At 38.4% G+C, this 20,582-nt stretch overlaps 1 long non-coding RNA gene across 1 annotated transcript in view; it reads left to right on the top strand.

Annotated features, from left to right (window-relative positions):
* Positions 1-391: 391 nt before the first annotated feature.
* LOC134165146 (uncharacterized) overlaps positions 392-20,582 on the top strand; it is a 70,903-nt gene continuing 50,712 nt past the window's right edge. The window contains exons 1-2 of the long non-coding RNA XR_009965397.1: positions 392-490; positions 4,020-4,113. This is a non-coding gene — a long non-coding RNA (uncharacterized LOC134165146). The remainder of the gene's footprint in view (positions 491-4,019; positions 4,114-20,582) is intronic.

The raw sequence follows: 20,582 nt of genomic DNA, 5'->3' as shown, positions 1-20,582 counted from the left end.
ACAAAAGGGTGCTGTTGTGCATATCAGTGTTCAACATTTCAAATCTGTAAAATGATTCTTATGTAACTTTTTCATGATGGACCATGTTGCCTGTTGGATCTTGTGTTTTCTTTCAAAACTAATAGTTCATTTCCTGTTTATGTCCGTTTTTTCTGAACTCTAGGGTTTCTGTAAATAACTTATTTAGACTTGAAAGAGTCAGTTTGTAATTAAAAATAAAAAAAATGCTTACAGTTGAGAGATTTAAGCCATTTTCCTTCTTCCCTGTTTTTCTATTCTACTTCTTTCATACCCCTTTAGATTTATATTTATTTTTAGTATTTTCCTTGTAATGAGACCTGACTAATTGTAGAAAAGTCTAAAAGTATGCCATGTTTTCTTATCCTATATTTCAGTGCTATGCAGCAGATCTGGCAGGGCTGAAGGATTGAGAAGGACCTGATCCTGAATTTAATAATATGTGAGCAGCTCACTTTCCATTTTCTTTGTAGTGAGTACCACTCACCTCTGCTATTAGTTTTACATAAAAGCTTTGAGCAGAGTTTCTCACCTTTTATATTCTCCAGCTCTTTGTTTTCTTAACTTTTTTTCTTCGAAGTTAGATATCTTTGTTTCCTTACTACAAACCATAGCTGCCTCTGGAGTTTACCTCACTTCTCCCCTATAAAACCATCTAAAGTTTCATCTCAATTTATATTTGCTGAGTGAAAGGAACAGATTTGTCTGTCACATCTGTCAAACTCTTTCCAGACATTTATTCTGGGAAAGGTTTTGATGCAAACCAGTACATTTTAAAAGTTTTTTTTAAGTATCATTTCATAAAGGTTACTTTTCTGGCTGGTATTACTTGTAGTCAATTGTGCCTGAATCCCTTTTGATTTAGTTTTAAATGACTCCTGATATAAATTTCTCTAGGTCTCCTGCCAAGAACTATGCTACTATTTCTTTGTCCTTTATTTTAGCCAAAACTTTGTAATGCAGTTTTATTGTTTTGACTGGCTATGACATTGATTTTGAAGGATTTGTAATATACAGTAAAACATTATACTCATTCAAAACATGACAAACTGCTCCAGTAAATGTTTATTTGTGAACATATCCTTTCATTGGTATGCAGATATTATTTGACTATGTCTAACTATGGAGATGATAGTCTATGTGACTTGTATTTAATGTGATATATAGCATTGTCTTTTGGTTGAATTCACTGGTAGTTTGTTACAGACTTTATGCACTTTTTATTTTCTTAGCTCCATTTTTTTTTCTTCTTTCCTCGTACTTTCAAAATGTGAGACAGAATTTAATACAGATTTCCAGCTGGGAGAATTAATATCTCCATTGCCTAATACAAAAGCAGCTAAAACTGCTCTGGGAGTAGCAGAAGTTTGGGATGCGAAAATACTGAAAACATAACTATGGAACTTTTACTTAGGCATTCATTTCCTATTAACCCCTGACCTTCCTGAAAAAAAGATTTCATATGGAGCACATTCAGATATTAAGGCTATGTAGGAAATTAATGTCAGGTAACAAATTGCTGGGAATGAATTATCCAGTATGCTAACAGAATTGTTCAGATCCAGGTACTCCTCAGGCACTGTCAGCAGAAACTGAGCTGAAACTCTAATTCCTGCGTGTTGCCTGCTATTGCAGATTTAGTGTCCTGCTTTACATGGTTTGTACTGAAGGACCTAGAAAAATGCTGCCTGGCAGCTGACTCCTTTGGGAATCCATGCTAAAATGAAATGTATATTTCATAAGGCCATCGCAGGGAGCAAAATTTTAAGTAAACATACATTTTAAATGAGTAAGCAATTGTCTACTGGGAAACTATGTATGGAGCTTTATTTTTAGATATATATAAACTGATCTTTGAGTTTGGGGAATTACATACATAGTTCACAAATACAGAACATGCTAGTTAATTCTTAACTGCCTTCCTCTAAAAGCAGCCATGCAATCTAAATTAGTCAACACTATAGTAGAATATTCTCTGCGTAAGGCCCAGTTTCACTAAAGTCAAAGCCCTGTTGCCATAGGAGAGTATTTTACTGACATATAAACTCTTCAATGGATCTGGTTTGGTATTCCTGGAGAGCAGATTTTAGCTGGATTTCCCTGCAGTGACTTGAAGATAACAGTATATTTGGAATATTTTTATATATTGATATGAATTGTGTGACACAGTTCCTGTGGTCATAATTCAGCTTGCATAGGCTGGTTTGTTTAAGGTTTGTCAGACAGTGGACACAATGAATGTTTAATGTCTCATGACTTTCAACATCCGGGGTAGATGTCTATACCTGAGCTAGTTATTCTGGGCTCCCCTTATTAACAGTGGGAGAAGAGGATATTTCTGTAACTAATTCAGATGGTTTATTTTAGATCTCTGCTGAGGATGAGATGTCTTAATCCCTGGCCTCTGTCATCTACACTGACTGTGCACAGAGATGAGGATGGCTGCTCCAGATCTAGATGCCTGTCTGCAGCTGAAGTCATAGAAACCCTACCAGTGCTTCAGTGCTGACTAGGAAGACTTTTTTTACTTTTTTTTTTTTGGAAATGGATATAATCCAGCAGTTGTATCTGTAATATCTGTAATTTGATAGAATCCAGTTTGGGTTTATGTTTATGTGGGCGAATTGGACCTGAGTGATAAAGGAAGAAAATTTTATGAGTTATTCAATGCTTTTCCCTTTTTTCACTTCTATAGTTTAACAGAACTATAAATAGACATTTATGTATGTGTGTATATATACATACACACACACATATATACGAGTACATATAGACACACACATACATATCTATCTTGAAAAAAATCTTTAAAACAAGATGAACAGAGTGATTTCTTTGTTGCTTTTTACACTGAAATTCAAGCTTGCTGCTATGATACCTATTCTGAACTGACTACATCAGTCTAAAGAATAGATTGTTGAATATTCCAAAGAACAGAAATAAAAATAATATCCTTTTAAATCTCCTTGAAACTTCAGAAAGCAGTCAGCTCTTACCTGCTGCCTGCAAAAAATAGCCACATTAAAATTAGCAGCACTCAAAGGCAAGTTAGAGGATCATTGCAAAGATTTCAAGGTACACAGCACATCCTGTACCCACAGGTACATAACCGATTAGCAAGTCACAGGGTGGGGTAGTCTGATTCTTTGTTAATAAGACTTAGCAGTTGTACATCTTCTTTATATATAAGTGGGCTCTTATTAATGAGAAGCATATATATACATTTCAAATGTATGAATTTGCCTTTGTCCTTGCCTTGCACTAGGAAAGGAAAACAGGTGAGTAGGGAAACAGGTCACTTAGAAAATTAGATGCAGTCAACAGCATGCTCTGACAGGGCTGTGTTTAGTCCATCTTCAACCTCGGAAGAGTCACTTCTAAGGGGTTTCTTTTCTATGTGCTGTGTGCATGTTTCATGCCCACACCGCTGCCTTCTCTGCAAGTTCAGTTTGGTGAGGGACTGGAACTGAAGGGGAGAACTACAAGAAAAACACACAGAAAAGGTAAAGGCTTCAAGGTGCCTTGGTCTTACAAGCTTTTCTTCCCATGTCCCCTGTACTTTCTACATTGCTTATATCAATACCCAAGATTACATCAATATCCAGGAAAGGATTAATCCCAAATTTAACAACTCAGTATGAAACTAGAATGTTCAGTATCATTGATATTGTATTACAAATGATAGACTACATTGTAACTTAACAAAGGCATGTCTCCTCACTTCCAGCTGATAGTGTCAAAAATAACTCAGTGGTAGCATTTTGAATTGTTAATTGTAATGTTGTTCTGTGCTGAAATCCTTGATCTAAATATTTATGAGGGAATCGGTTCTACAGTACACTACATTAGCACCTTTCAGTATGGCCATGTAAGCAAGAGTAACCTTGATTATTCACCTGCTCCCAGATAGAGTGGCAGTGCTGGGGAGTGGGAAGTCTGAGCCCTGGAATCCTGGGGGTATATCTCTTAGTCATTTTCTGAGTCTCATTCTCTTTCTGCAGATCAAACATTCCCTGAAGTGTAGTAGAAGGCAGGAAGAAAGACACTTGCTAATTTGAATTTCAGAAAGCACCTAAACCACATTCTGATCTCCAGGTAAGTGTCTGTGAGCCACTTGCCTTTGACATTTGTTAAAACTTAATCACTTATCTTTTTGGTGCCAAGCTACTGTACACAGACCAAAGAGAGGAGTATGTGTGTGCTTGTGCTTGTGTTTGTTGGGGAGGGAATATTTTATTTGTTTGTACAGATGATGTGAGGTGAAAACAACATCACTCTGGATGAGATCAGCTTATGAAAAAGGAATAAAGATTTAGTGACAACTGAAAAGCTCAGACTACAGCTGTACTGGTGCAGTTGCTCTATACGAGATCTCAAGAAGCAAACATCTGGGAACATGTAACTTACTAATTTAGATCAGGCTTTATTTTCATGTATTCATTCTCTTCCTTTTCACCCAACCTGCTTTTTAAAAAATACCCTCAGGCATATCATGGGCTATATCAAAGTCCTTTCTTAAGCAGTAACTGTCAAATGTAAGGAGAAAGGAAACAAATAGCATATTCTAAATGTCAGTGGTAACTAAACAGGTTCTGTCTCTGAAGTTCTGGATATCTCCAAAGAAGTTTGGAATATGCTATCTATACTGTGAAACTCAGTATTAACTGTGTAAAGGGTGTATATGCTGACCATTGACTCAAAATGAAGTCTTTTGCTTTAGATGCCTCATCATAACTATTAGACTGAAGACCACAAAATAGTTCCTGTATTTTCACTTACATTTTAGTCAGGACTGGGCTGCTTATTTTGGAAGTATTTGAGCTATTGAGATTTGCTAGCCTGAACGCTTATGGAAGGTTGGTTGTGCATGATCTTGTTCAAACATTGGATACACTAAAAGTGCTATGCTGAGATAAGCACCTATGTTGGTGCTGTTGCAAGAGTGACTCACTGCCTACTTTAGATATCAGAGGTACAATCAGATGAACCAAAATTGAGGACCCTGTGTTCCTTATAGAGTTGATGGAAAGTGCTGGGCATCTCTGAAGGGTGACTTGTGCAAACTCTCAAGGGGGATGGTATGAATATGCCCCAGTGTGTTTGCTTGCAGCAAAGAATGTTTCTATCAACTTCATGATATATTTAGTAAAAGCAAAGTCAGCTGGCATACCTTATGCTCATGCAAATATGGCTTACTGAATGAAATGCAAAGAATTCCCAGGCTCCCTGGCAGGGATACTTAATGGGACTTCTGGCACGGCTGCAGTTAGCACTGTGCATGTGATTGGTGAAGAGGGAAAATAGACCATTAAATGCTGTGTGATTCAGGTACTGGAGATGCTGTGTGACACAGCTGAACAGAGAAGAGGTTTGTGATCCCTTATGTGTACTTTCCATCTGGTGACTAAAGGCAGCAGTACTGCTTCATCCCATTCACTTTCTGGAACAGGATGATATACAAACACTTAACAGTCTTTATATATGAAAAAATATTGTTAGCAGTTATAGTAACCTTGTCTAGGATGTTCAGAAGTAATCCAAGAAGTATGCAAAAGGGGATAGTTTGTTCTCCATGTTCTTGGTGAACAGCAAAACCCATGCTTAAGCTGTAGCACAGAAGACTCAGTCAGATATTCGAAAAACCCATCTAAGGAGTGCTGAAAGAGGCTGCATGGAGGCTGTGAAATTCTCATCCACAGGAATCTTTGACCTGGCAAAACACGTCTGTTGTGTCTGCCTTGTGGGGCTGAGGCACCTCCGAGCCTGTGGTGAGAGCTGGCAGGGAGACTGTGGTATCAACAGCTGAGATGGGAGCCGAGACCTGAGCCATACCCAGGAGATGGTTTGCTAAAGAGTGCTGTTTTGTCTGGATTTTTCTAATGCTGGCATCAGACTCCTCAGTTTCCATATTAGTGGTCTCGGCCTTCCCTTCCTTGACACACAGCATTGCTTTAGCAGCAGGGAGGAGTGAGGCAGTTTTTGTCAGCAGAGCGATCCAGGAGTTGTGCTCACTGCCAATTATTCAGAGAGCAGTCAGGAAGGGCTTGTTTACCAGAACAGCTTTCTTCAGCGATTTCCCACCTCAGAATGGAGCGTGATCCTTTTCACATGTGTTGTGAGCACTGTTTATAGCTGAGAAGCAAGAAATGGGCTTGCAGGAGAACTGTCACAATCATTCAATGCAATGTATGATTTCTCCACAACCCCAAATGTAATAAACACAATCTGTGATATCTGTTTTATCTATAAACACAATTAACAACAGTAGTTAATTCTCATGATCTCTTGGCCTGTTAAAGTGAAGAAATATTGCTTAAGAGGCATTGTAATGGGTTGAGGAAGGACATTTCTGAATCACTGTTTTCCCTACTCTGGACTTTGTGTCTTTGTGCTCACTGAAGTCCCCAGAGACTACTCCATCTTCATGAAAGTACTGAATAAAGATAGATTCAGGTCAGGATGTTCTGGACATAAGAATGTCATCTGTGTTGTGTGATATTAGTGTCTTTTCATAATGGTTCCTAATATGCATTTTAAATATTTTTAGGAAGGCAATTTGTTACTATTTTTTCAATCTGTCAATGCATGCTTAGTATTTTCTGCCATACCTAAAAAGGCAAAGGCAGTTTTGTTCTTAGTGCAAAAACTGGGCCTTAAGGAGCTGATGAGATAAACGTTTCTTGTCACTGGAGAAAGCCTGCGCTTGTGAAATACAAGCTGGCAATGGGTAGTGTGGAGCTACTGGAGTGGAGCTTGGAAAAGCAGTAGTATCTCCCCTTTGATCCTCTTGATGTGTGTACAAATAAAGGAGAATGCGGGCTGGTTCTTCCATGGATCAACAATCACATCACGTTGTGATCCACGGATCAAAACTGAGGCCAAAAGGGTAGGAAGCTGTGTTAGATCTCCTTCCTCCTTCCCGCCTACCTGAGGGCTCTTTCTCGCCTTTGTTACAGAGCATCTGTATTCCCAGTGGGGCACCAATGTCCATTTTGAGAAAGCACTACGCAAGGACAGCAAGAGAGGAAGGCCCAGAACCTTGCTTTGCAGCACACTATGCAAGGCTAGCTGCAGCTTTGCCCTAAAGGATCTAATTTTTTGCTGACAAGCCCTTAATTGTGCAGGATGTTGTAATGCTGGTTTACAAATGGGGTGATTGAGATAGTTGTTACGATAGCTGGACTTCAAAGCCCAGTGCTTTGTAGCCATGTTGAAGGTGTCATCAAGGCTAACTGCCCTGACTGTCCACCTTCCCACATCTCAAAACACCCTCTGAAGGGTGCTGAAACCCCCTGTGAGGGGGGGTTACATCCCTGACTGTGTCTCCAAGGCATGCTCTGTATCTGCAAGGGATGTATCACTGCTGTTCTGGGAACGCTCATGCTGCACTCAGGGCTGGCTCACCATCAGGCCTGTGGACATTCTGTGGCTGGGCTGGTAGTGATGGCATCTCCACAGCTGGCCTAGTTGGTCCCTGCATCAATGAGCATCTCTGTGCTGCCTTGTCCTTCCTCCATGCAAAAGTGCAGCCTCTATTTGCAAATTCAGACAGCATCAGCATTTGGGAACCTGTGGGGAGGGCTGACAACCGTGGGGCCTGCACCTGGCTGTGACCCTGTTTTTTCTGCTCCTCCTCTGCCATTTTCTATGGGACCCTCTGTCTGATGTAGGGTTGCATGGTGTGATCATAACATCTGCAGAGTGTGAAAAAAAAAAAGGGAGGCTAAGTAGTAGATGGCTTAGTGCATACCACAAAACCTGTAGCCCAGGTTTTAATTTGTGCATACCCACAGGAGGTGTGCTAGGAATGACCCAAACACCTTTGGTGTAGAGACACACAGAATATTCTGGACACCCTCAGGAGCTTTCTGTCAGAGCAGTGTAGACACAGGCACCCCCTAAAATATCACAGTTCCATTTTTATCTCAGTGGCAGAATACAAAATTTAAACTGAATCCAACTCTGGGTATCCTTAAGTTGCTTCCAGACAGCAGACTAAACTTTCCTGAGTTGAACAGGGTGTGTGAAATCTGAAGCCAAGTCTGAGTTTTCCAGATTGGGCGAGGATCTAGTTAGAGAAAAAAGGAATGTGTTCATTAAAATAGGAAATGGGTACTTCACTAACAGGGTGTGGTATGTATTTGTGAAGACATAAGACTGAAACCCGAGCATGCTCTTTGTGTGCAGAATCCATTCCAGCAGAAAGGCTCCAGGTACGCATTTCTGTGGCCAGCAGGCATGAGCTTCTTAAATCCATCTGCCCAGCTGAGCAAAACCTGCACTCACAGTTTGGAGGTCTGCTATATGCACCTTATGTATAGCAGAATGTATACAGGGTTTGGTGAATGTTATTTGTGAATGGGTAAAATAGAGACAAATTATAGGAAAAAACTTTGAAAGGCAAGGAAATGGCATTCGGTAGGATGAGGAAGACAAGCAGCACATGGACAGTCTAACAATGTGGCAGACCCAGAGGCAGCTCTAAAGCTCCAGCACAATTATTCCCGGACCCTGTCATCTTAGCTGTTTTGGCATGTAGTCCAGTAACTGAGGGCAGGGAATAATGATCAGAGCATCAGTAGGTTGTGGTTTTGTACATCTCAGCACAAGCTTTCTCTTTCCTGTCAGAAAGTATGTGTATTTGTTTTTTAAAATAACTTTAAAACCTCTCTCAAATATTACTTTTGATGTCACTGATTTTAGAGAAAACCTGTCAATGAAGTAAAGAAATTTTATCAAAATCTCCTTTTCTCATAGTGCTACATTTTATGAAGAGAAAGTAAGTCCCTAGTAGCTCAAGGTGTATATACATAAATTTGTTCTAAGAACAGGATTCCGTACTAACAAGTGTGATTTTGTGAATGCTTTTCTTTTTAGTACACATCTACCAATATAATTAAAGTTGTGTTAATGACTTGTGAGTTTTGTGAGTTTACAGCAACAGGGACAGGTAAAACGTCGGCTGCTTTCACCGGCAGTTATGTTTTGCTATTTCCCATTATTTTCAAGAATAGGAAAAGTGTTTTAAGAAAGAAAAGGACTTTCAGATGTACTTCTGAGTAGTGAGGGTAAACTCAGCACATTGCCTTGTCACTGTTATTGGACTTGGTCCTCCCCAGCTTTATGTGCAGAATTTCAATTGTCCTTGAGTGTACTTCTCCACCTAGATGGAGAGGACTGTTTGACAATGCACGTGTGCTACTAAGGCACTATAAAGAGTTGTAAGGTGGAGGACATCACAAACTTAATTAAACATCCTTGTTATTCCTCTCACAAACATTAAGGTATGAAGCGATAAAGACTTGGAGTCTACAGCAAAGAAGAGAATGTTTGGATCCAGCTGTGTCAGTGAGTCTTGGGACCACATTGCCTCTAAATGGCCCAAGATGCAACTTTCATTATTTCAGCTCTCTGAGAAACTTAGTGGAGTATCATCTAGAATGCTTAAAGGATTTGCCTCCAGATGGTATGCTGATACATATATTAGGACTACATGTTTATCCATAGTCATGCTGGTATGATATAACCATCACTATTACATAAATAATGACCTACTGAAAAATTCAGAGTGCAAAAGAAAGTGATAAGAATTGATATTTCTGAAATAATGGGCATTTCAGAAATAAACTCTGCAGGATACAGGAATTGATTTTATATTATTTACTTTTTAATGTGGAGAAACAGAAAAGCATTCAGTAACCTTAGAAGCCAATGCAATATGGACTGTTCACAAAGGCATTCACATTTTCTGGGCATAATTAATAATTAAACTCTGATCTTTTTAGAACAATGAAATATTTGGACACAAAGTAGAGGTCTACTGTGAAAAGTCTGTGAAAAGTATATATATATATATATAAAAGTATATATATATAATAAATATATATATATCCAGTTTCCATTCTCCTGCTGTAGTCACAAGCATGCTGCCTAATTAAAAGAATTTTAAACCCTTGTTTATGGCAATAATTTTATTTTCAGTTTTCATATTCAACTTAAATTATAATGCCCTTAATAGAGAGATATGTTTAGCATCACAGTCTGTGCAATAGAGCAAGGATAGAAAGTTACATACTGTTTGATAATGATACTTTCTGTGCAATATTTATGAGATCCACTAATTCAAAAGTGCGCTCCAAAGTAGGATCGATACAGAAAACCAATTGTCGCTGTAGTTTGTCTTTCCTACTTCTTAACATTTCTAACCAGCAGCAAAAATCTTCATAGGTCTGTTACTCATTGCTTAGTTGGCCTTTCACATGGAAATGTTTCTCTTATCTCTAAGCTAATTCTCCCTTATTGCAATCTTTTGTCTTTTTCAGAGGTTATGGAAAACAATTCATTATCTTCTTTCACAAAGAATCTTTCTGAAAAGTTGAACACTGTTATCAGATCCCAGTAGTCTTCCCCCTCCTGGATTAAGCAAGCCCAGTTCTGGCAAAGTCTTAGGCTAGATCCCTTTATTTAGAAGTTTACTCTTATTTCTGTTTTTGGGACTTTCTCCAGCTGGTTGATGTATTCCTTAACGTGTGATAACCTGCAGTGGTCATAGAAATCCAGGTAAAGAATTACCAACTCTGAGTGGAAGAAATCTTTTGTGTGTTTAAGATAAAACTGTACTCACTTTCCCTAACTCAGCATGGTTGCTTCTTATGCAATGGTATGAGTTTATTGCTTCCTTACATCCATTCTATTAGTTAAATTCTTTTCTATACTGCTTGCCTTGCTGCTCATTCTCCAGCTTATATTTATGCAGATAATTTTGCTTGTGCACATGCATAGGAATTCATTTAATTGTTTAGTCGAATTCAGGTTTCTGCTGTTCACCAAGATAATTTAAAATGTACATACTGCACTGTGAAGGGTTTGAAGCCTTTTAAGCTTAGTGCAATTTTCAAATGCAAAAAATATCTTAATCTACCAGTTCACTAATGACTATGTCATACAGACAGATTCTTGCAGAACCTGACCTGATACATCTTGCTCATTTGAAAATGAATCATTGGTAACTATTCGTTGAATGGGATTTCCCAAGGAGCTAACTACATTAAATACATTTGTCTGTGGGAATGTCCTATGGGATGTCAAAAGCAAAAATCCAAATGCAAGACAATATTTATTCTCTCTATCCTTAAAGCTTGTTATCTGCTGTAGAGAGAAAGAAATTTGTCCTGAAATGATGTATTAATTAAAAATTTGTCTCTGCTTTTGCTTACATCCTGGTTGTATTCCAGATACTTACAAATAAACCTTTTCATTATTTGTTCTGATATTTTTCTGGTGATTGAAGTTAGGTTCTCTTCTCCTTTTTGATGTTTTAAAAGTAAGTAAACTTTTGCTCTTCCTAGTTTCTGGAGTCTGTATTTCTCAAGTTTCTAAAGATAATTGCTGTTGGCTCTGAAAACTGTTTTCTGTGTGCTCAGTGCATCAGGCCTAGCCAACTACATTATCTGTGTAGACTTTACCATTATTTACTTTTTCTAGCCTGATTTCACCCTTCTATTTATGATTTAAATGGGGCTGCTATGACATTAAACCTGATCTTTTAAGCAAAGGCTCAAGCAAAAAGATCATTGAATGAAATTAGGGATCGTGGCAAAGAAAAAAGTGTGTTATAGCAATGGATGATTTGGTAGCTATGTGTCATAAAATTCTTCTCTGTGTACAAATTAAAAAACTTTTGGCTAAAAGCTCCATAAGGGCAATGTTACTGAGGGTATCATAACCAAGTAAAGAGAATAACGTGTAGAGTCATAATATGCTTCTGAGCAGTTGTCATGCTTCATTGCTGCAGTGGCAGTTTTTCATTTGTGTGTAAGAGATACAGAGCTGTATTTCAAAGATGACATTTTATTACACACTTGTTTTCCCAAGGGTAACTGGACACTTAAATACATCAGGCTAGTTTTGAACACCCCTTTCATTTTTATCAGGGCTAACTGCAATGATTTTCTAAATAACTCATGTATACTGCTGTAGCCTCCACAATCCAAAAAATAGTTTGTAAAAAAGATGTCCCTGCATATCTGTACATATGAATGTGAAATTTTACATGTATATATAAATGAGGAATCCTCAGAAATTTTCTTAAAGGTAGCAAAATATTTCACAAAGGAGCCAAAGCGTAAAGTATGTGTCAACAGTTATGAGACTTAGAGACTTGCTACCCTTGATCTCTGTTCATTGTGTTGGTTATCTCCTGCTACTGCTCCAAGCCTGGCCATCTCTCCTTACTTTTATAGGTGAATGAAGAAAAAGAAAGGGGGTTGTATTTTCATTGATTTATGTGTCTGGTTCTTCTTTTCCTCTTCTACTTTCCAAATTTAACTTCAAATTTTCATCTTGTGCTGAGTGATGATTTCTCGGTGAAGCACTGGGGATCAAGATTGCACATTATGCATGTAAGGGATTATATAACGTGTAATGTATTTGAATGTTTATTGTAACACATTAAAACACTGTATTCCTTGTGCTGGGGCTCAGAGTAGAATCAGCTGTAACACCCTGGAAAACGTTAACATGCTCACTGGGCTTTACAAAGTTATGCCTGATGAAATTGGCTCTAAAGAAGCATCATACTTTGCCCAGAACTTAAACTTATTCATCTTTGACTTCACACTTGATAAACAGGGTATAAAATATATATTAGGAACAAGAGCACATTTCAATCCACTGCAAACATAGATCACTAGAGAGAATAAATCATAACCCAGCCAACTATGTTTTTCTCCTACTGCTTCCTCTCCAAGCTCAATTAAGACTCAACATGTTTTTCCTTCTCCCTAGTTCCTTTTTATCTGCTCTCCTTCTCATGTTTCCATGTCTTTCCCCCCATCCTCTATCTGATGAGGCTAGTGCTGTAGGATAATGAGGTAATTCCTGGTAGTGTTGGAAGTCTCAGGCACCTGGATGATGTATTTTTTTTTCTCTCCCAGCCTGGGTCAGATAAGACCTGATTACCCTTGGGCATTTCAGTGGTATATGTTCAGGTTAAGTTAGCTCTTCTGGGACCCAATAAGGTTTCTGTGCACTGCAAAAAATGCAAATGTCCATCTTTATATAGCGGTTTTGGTCTGGAAATTCAGGTCTAGATAAATGGCTAGGAAATAGCCTAGATGTGTAGTGAACAGAAGTGTTTTAGATTTGTCTTCTATTCCATCCAATACTTTACAGATGTCTAACCCCCGGCTCTCTTTCCTGGCATGAATCCAGTTCTGATTTGGCACTGACTCACTCTCCATGTGCAGTGGATACTCTCAATCTAGTGAATTTTTAAATACAACTGCTTTGCATATGCTGTGTAAATAAAATATTACCCTCCCTTCCCCCCAGCTTCCAAACTCAACCCTCATGCAACAAAATTCTGCAAAAAAATACCATTCCCAAGACTAATTGTTTCAGCAGTCTAATCTAAATTAGGTCTCAAACAAAGTAGCTTCCATATTTCTTTTATTTTATGTAGCCATTAGAATGGAATGATTATTTCTTAAAACACTGGCTTAATTTAGATTCAATAAACCAATTATAACCAGAAAAGGGATTAACAGTTTGAGACCTCCAAAAAGGCTAATTACAGGGCCAGCAATTTAGCTGACTGTGTGATGACTCAACTCAGATTCCCATTTCTTAAGCTTTTGTAGACTGTCTGTACTCCCTGGTGCTTTAATAGCAAGCTTGCATGCAAATACTTGCTTCTTGGTGATTGAGGCCTATGCTGCTTTGGGCCAGAATTGATTGCTGAAGTTACATGACTGAAATGCCTCAGGTAAGAAAAAAAATCACTAAAAGAAAAACATTCAGTAGAAGCTATGTAAAATGTGCTGCCTGACAGTCACTAATGCTCCCATGATGGAAGAGATTCTGCAAATAGGGTCAATAGAATTAACACTCAATTACCCTTAAATATCAAAGAGGGTGCCAGGCATAGCTCTGACAACATTTAGGGTAATCATAATTGCAAGCCACCTGCTACATGAACATATGTAGCTAGATGCTTTTTCTTCCTCAGATTAACTGCTCATCAGTTAATATTATAAGCTCAGTCATATTTCATACTGTTTGAGAGCATGGATGGCCATATACTGTGTAAAGTCCCTTATTCTTTATGGTCCAGATTTCCCTGCTGACATAAACTGTCACTGTCCCACTGGAATTGGTGGAGTCCTAAGGTTTTACACCAGCTGAGGTCACATTTGTTTATGGAGTCAGTCCATAAACATGAAGACAATGTAAATCTACTGATTAAATAGGTAGTTTAAATTTGTGTAATATATGTCAAGACAGGTACTGCTAATCTCATTTCTGTAAAATGCTGTGGTTTAGGTTCTGACATGAAGCCTCTTGAAATCAAGGAGGTTTTCACTTAAGCTCAGAGGGCTTTCTCTCAGAACCATAGTCCAACTGTTGTAAAATACACAATTTATTTCTAGCCTTTTATAAAATCTATTCCAGAGGTATTTTCCCTTATTTAGCCCCTAAATGTGTTTGGTATCTCATATTTTCTCTTTGAACAAAAAAAAAATCAAACAAGCAGGATCGCAGAGTGTCTCTAAAGGAGATGTCACACAGTCAGTCCATTCTACTTCATTCACATTCATCCATTTACTAGCTCAGCAGTACAAAACCTGACTCATATGTTTCCCTTTTTCAATTTTCATTGTCCTTTCCCCACCCTCAGACCTTGCTATCAGCCCCAGCAAGTAACTGGTATTAAAGACCTCCTCTTGCCTTTCAAAAGGGAAAGAAAAAATTAGCTTTTTTTTTTTTTTCTTTGTGATTGTCCCAGTTTAGTCCCTAAGTCTCAATGGGGTTGTGCAATCTGAAATCTGACCTTTTCAAATTGGGTTTGAAGAAAGAAATCATAGCAGAAAACCCTTTCTTCACATTTTGGTTTGTATGCTTTGTGGCTTGCAATCCTACAGTGTCTGAGAGTTCAATTAGACAGCATGTGATTGACAGGTTCCTGAGTTAAATAGCTGGGATGGGATCATACACTTAAAATAGCTTTAAAAGAAAACCTGTAGACAGACAATCAGTCAGACAATCTTTTCAGGCGCTTGGAAAGTCCCTATTTTCCTAAGCACTTGCCCTGTAAATGATCTGGAAGTCTTGTACGTAAAGTAGTTTAATATAAAAGATTGCTTGGAGGCAGTTAACATGCAAACATACTCCTTGATTTAATATCTAGAAGGCATTTTTGAAGTGAGGGTTTTTTTTTTGTTTTGTTTTTTTTTAGAAGCATTGTTGTTACTCATTATGAGTGTGACATCACTTCCCCTCACCTAGTGATGTGTACTCTCTGTGCTCTGATTTTTACCTCCTTTAAGATCAAAGCCTCATGTCTTTCTCTGCTCATTTCCATCTAGAGGAAAAATTTACCAACATATCAAAGGAAAAAAAAAAAATTCCTGTCTTTCCCTGTTGCTAGACTTTACAATTTGTCAGATTGGACAAAACTCCCCTATTTTCTTTCTTCTGTACTGTGATAAAAATCTCAGTTCTGAAGCCCATGTATGCCAGGAAAAATAAGAAAGAATGTCTTACTTTTCTTTTCTTGAAGGTGTCACTGCATAGTGTACACTTGCCCATTTTTTATTCCCACATTTACAAAAATTAAGTTTTTAATTTTCAAATTTCAGGAGTGAAGAATAACTTTTAAGTACTGCAACATTTCAGTTTAAGATGTTGTATAGAGACCCGATTATCACAAATAGCCTAATAGAACAAGTGCTGTAAAAACAGAGCAACTGTTTTTACTTTGGCTTTTTCCCCCCCCACTTTTAGCAAAGCTGGAAAATATGAGCACTCTTTTCCCTTTATATAGCATCTCACTAGTTTGAGGTTTTGACCAGCATGTGGAAAAACATGGATTTAAATCCATGTTTCTTAACTTTGAAAAAAGCCCTCTTAGTGCTTTAGTCTGAAGAGAAGACACTCTCTAACCCTTCTTTTAATGCTGTTCTACTTACAAAAACCCCTCCAGGACCCACTGAACCAGAGGAGGGTTGGATGCTTCCCCCAGCAGTCAAGGTCTCAACTGGGAGAAGACCTACCTGTAAGTTCATCTTTAGGAGTGCTCCTCTGGAGCTGAGAAGGGTGACTTTGAGTCATCCCCAGCAGAACGGTGTAAATTGGATCAGAGGTCTCCCAGATCTAGCGAGTGTTCTGTACACAATGCAATATACTGTTTATGATGCCAGGGAGTGCTCCTCATGAGAAGGTTTTGTGGATTTTAAACCTGAACTAGAGCTTGTAAAATCCCAGAGAAGGGTGGGATTTGGTCATAACTCTCCTTGCTCTGAGCATTTCCTATCAGCTAGCTCTGAGCAGATCCTCCTCAGTGTGATGATTTCACACTGTCAGGGAAGTAGCAGAGATCAGAAGATCAGAACATAGCCGTATGTGGTGTTTTTTTTGTAAATCACTGGTGAACCCGCATCTTAAAAACTGCTAATGGTTTTGATATCCACTCTGAAAAAGCATATGCAACAGCAAGAATGTTTAGGCAGAAGAGCAAGAGGTATGGCAGTAAATATGAAACAGATCTCTGTGAAGATATGCTAAATAGACTAAGAGCTTTTATTTCGGAGAAGAAACATTCAATAGAGGCAGTAGGGATACAAGAGAGGACTAGAAAGTTATGAACAGAGAAGGTGATAGGAAATTATCTTCCACCATTTTTTACAATACAAGAACAAATAAAAGTGCTGAAATTATCATGTAACAAGAAGCAGGCAAAACAATACATGGAACTCTTTGGCACAAAGTGTTACAGAGACCAAAAATATATTTATGTGTGTGTGTGTATATATATATGTGCACACATACTCATCCACATATATCTATAGCTATTAGGTGTGATTGTTCTGATTCAATGTTCAATAGAGGGAGTTTCTAAACCTCTAGTTGCCAGATGCTGAGAGGACATATCAAAGGATTACTCTTGATCTGTTTCTTATACTCTTTCCCTAAGCAGCTCATTTGCTCTTTGCGACCCTCCGTTCTTCCCTACATGCTGTGAAGAAAACCGAGTCATGTAACAGCAGGTTCCAGGTGCAGACAGTGGGACACCATGAGAAGAAGCTAGCACAGACAGCACCTACCAATATTGTGAAGAACTATCTTTAGAAAAGACACAGGAAATCTACAAATTCAGCAGACATTAAGGAGAACTGAGTTTGCAGGGATTGGGGCTGATCTGAAGAGCCATTCAAGCAGTTAAGTTCTAATAGCTGAAGAGAAATGCTGCTTTCAGCGAAACAACCATGGGTAGCTTTTTCTAGGGCAAAGGACTAGGTTTCTAGCCCTCTGTGGTAACTGACCCAACATACAAGCCATGAAGGATGCTTAATGTTACTTTTTGCTCTATTTTTCCAATATTGTAAGGATTTGCTTTAATATTTTATCTTGATATTATGAGTAAGAGTAATTCTTTTTTTTTTTTTTTTCTGTCTTATCCAGTAGTCAGGGCAGTCTTCGAATGAGCTGATAGCTGCAGGGAGTTACGTTCCTTGGGAGAAATGAGCAGACAACTTGATCAGTGTGACTTACCCCTGAGCTGCCTGCTCTCAGGCATTGTTGCAGAGTCCTGAGGGCTGGTGTGAATGCTTTCCTCCCAGTTGTCAGAGATGACTTGGGGATAAATCACATCTAGTGCCAAGTATGGACAGCATGGCCTCTTTTGACACTTCGACCATTTACTACTCTGGAGTATTCCTACGTGTTAAAAGATTTTGGAAACACAGCTTCTTTTAGAGCCACAGAGGTACTGTCCTACTTGCAAGCTGATCGTATTCTCCAAACAACTGGTGGGTTAATGAAGTAACATTTGTCTCTAACATGTTTGGCTAAAGAGCTGGTTAGGTGTAAGTCTGACTTGCCTAATCAACATGGCAAAGCGCATGCTTGAGACTTTTTCTGAAGTAAGATTTTTGAAACTGATACTTTTGAGACAAGAGGAGGAGGAATATAGAGTATCTATATCTCCTTGTATATCTATATCTCCTTGTATTTCTCTCTTTGCAGCTTAATATGATAGTATGATAGCAGTTTAAAGTGATACTGTGATAGCATCAGACTTATGACAGCTTTCTGTGTAGTACAGAGTTAGGAAGATCCTAGTATTACATTACAAGATCTACTAAGAATTAAAACTATATGAGGCAAAACTTCCAAGAAATTCAATACAAATGTTCCTCTACTCTTCCTTATTCATTAAATCCACCTATGAGATAGATGATATTAATTTCCAACAGACTTGCAGGAAAATACACATGTGGCTTCTTCTGTAACATGAGGACTGGCATAATCTTGGTGAGAAATTATTCCATTTTCTGTAGAGGATTACTTACATTAAGCTGCAGAGCCCTTAGTGAGTAGGAAATTCCCAGCTGTCCAACACAATGGCTTGCAGTTTCAGGAAGACTGAAGAAAAAGAGCTGGGTAGGCAATTTTTAGTTGGCTTTATTTGGATTTTTTGCTTGTTCTGATTAGATGATAAGATTATCCTAATGAAGAAAAACATGAGGCATATAAAGATTATGAGTAGTTTGCTTCCCATAACTGGCAGGGTGTAAACTATGCCCTAAAATGTTTTTCTCATTCTCTTAATGTGTTTCCTTGTGCATTCTTCACTTAATGATGGTATTTTTCATCACATGGTGTTTCTTTAGGGCACAATCCTGCCATGATCAAGAGGAGGAACTAAACCCCCAACTTTTTAAGTCTTCCAGAAATGAATGTCTGCCATTTATTTTCCAATTTTGATCCACTTATGCCTGGCTTGCTTTGGAAAAAAAGTCAATGTAGTGCTCCCAAACAACCTTCCAATTCCCCAAAACCTCAGTCCCCGAAAGGTAAGATTGTACTCATCTCAGCCTAAAACAAGTATGTAAAATTTGTTAAATGAATTTTACCCTAAGATGCCTGTTTCTTTCTAGCTGATTATTAAGAAAACCTCATGGTATCCATTTCACACCACTGCACTGCAGACATCTAACAGTTCATAGACGAAAGTCAGAAGTGGGAATCCTGATGAAAGAAAAAGATTATCTTGTTTCATACCAGGGACTCTCACACAGCCACTTGATTTGTTTGTTCCAGTTTGTTGGGCACATCCTATGTACTGTAATAGTAAAAAGGAAAGCTACGTCATCTTATCCTTCATGTAGCTGGAGCATTTGGGAAGAAAACAAAAATTATACTTTCCCCTAACAGAAAGGGATTAAACACAAATAATAAACAAGCAGGGAGTTGGGGCATTAGTGCAGGGATCTGATCTGCAGCAGGGAGCAGACCTGAAAAGAGCATTCATAGATGATGTAGATAAGAATAATTGTCTGGGAATGAAGTGATATAACGTCAATATGATGGAAAAAGTCACTGAAACTTGCTGGCTTGCGAATCAGGATTCTCAAAAAAACCCCACTCTAAGTAAAGCACAACACTGTACGAAAGCATCCCCTTCAAACTCTCCCTGTAAAGGAGTGAAATAGTTTTCAAAGCTTTTGTTTAACCTATCTCACCCAGCAAACCTGAGTAGTCTCCATTTAAAGATCATTGTTATATTTCTTTTGTTGTGGGGGGTAAATCAATCTTAGGATTAGAGGCCAGAGTCCTGCTGGTATCTTCTAGGAAGTTCCTTTGCAAGGGAAAGGAGGAAGAGTCCCATAACACATTACAACACCTCTACTAATAACCTATTCGTCAGCATTACCACAAAGTCTGCCTATGTCACTTTTCTACTGAGAGGTTTGCTCCATTACCATTCACCAGATTTTCACATTTCTCATGGCCCTACTGTGAGGCAAAATTCTAGTTGTTTATTGCTCCCGTATGTGCTGAAGGTTAAATACATTTCAGCTGTATATTCTGCAGATAGGCTGTGAAGTTTTGTGACATGTCATATTATGAACAGATACTGTATAAAATAGCTGCTGAAATTTCATGCTGGTTTTGAAAGCCTGAATGAATTCTATAAAATATAAGGTCATTTCTGAACTCCCTAGAAACCTAAGGAGTGCTATAGCAAAAGCCAGCCATAGACCAGGTGATCTGAAATGGAAGAGACCTCTAGATGAAAAGAATGCTCAGAGCTGGCAGTGAGGGGGGAAGAAGAAAAGCTCTCACGAGGCAGGTCAGAGGACTGGTTCACTGAGAAAGGAGTGAGATCACTGGATGACTTGGTGCAAATCTCATTTTTCTTTTCAGGTACATGTTTATACTCATCTTTACTTCAGTTACCTTCCTTCAATAAGTGAGTGGTGTTTAAAACTCAGGAGCATAACCAGCCCCTGAGAAATATGATTGCTGAAACTCAGTTCACAGTCTACGTGTCTGTCTTTTGCTCATGCTTGTCTCTTTAGAGCCATTTGAGTCCCCACTAGCCTGAATGAAACAGGAACAGGAGAATAGGATATTTTAGGGGCAAAACTATTGCTCAGTAGACTATACAACTGCACTTCCATACTTTCACACAAGTCTGTCCCCTGCTCTCCTGATTTCCCCAAGTTCCTCTCACAAATGATGTGAAAAAAAGTTTTGAGAGAAGAAAAGACCGTTTAACT

This window comes from Pezoporus occidentalis, unplaced genomic scaffold, assembly GCF_034315485.1.
Source record: "Pezoporus occidentalis ecotype Australia unplaced genomic scaffold, CSIRO_AGI_Poc_V1 ctg23, whole genome shotgun sequence".
NCBI lineage: Eukaryota > Metazoa > Chordata > Aves > Psittaciformes > Psittacidae > Pezoporus > Pezoporus occidentalis.
The sequence above is the reverse complement of the archived record's forward strand: the minus strand, read 5'-3'. Positions and strand labels throughout refer to the sequence as shown.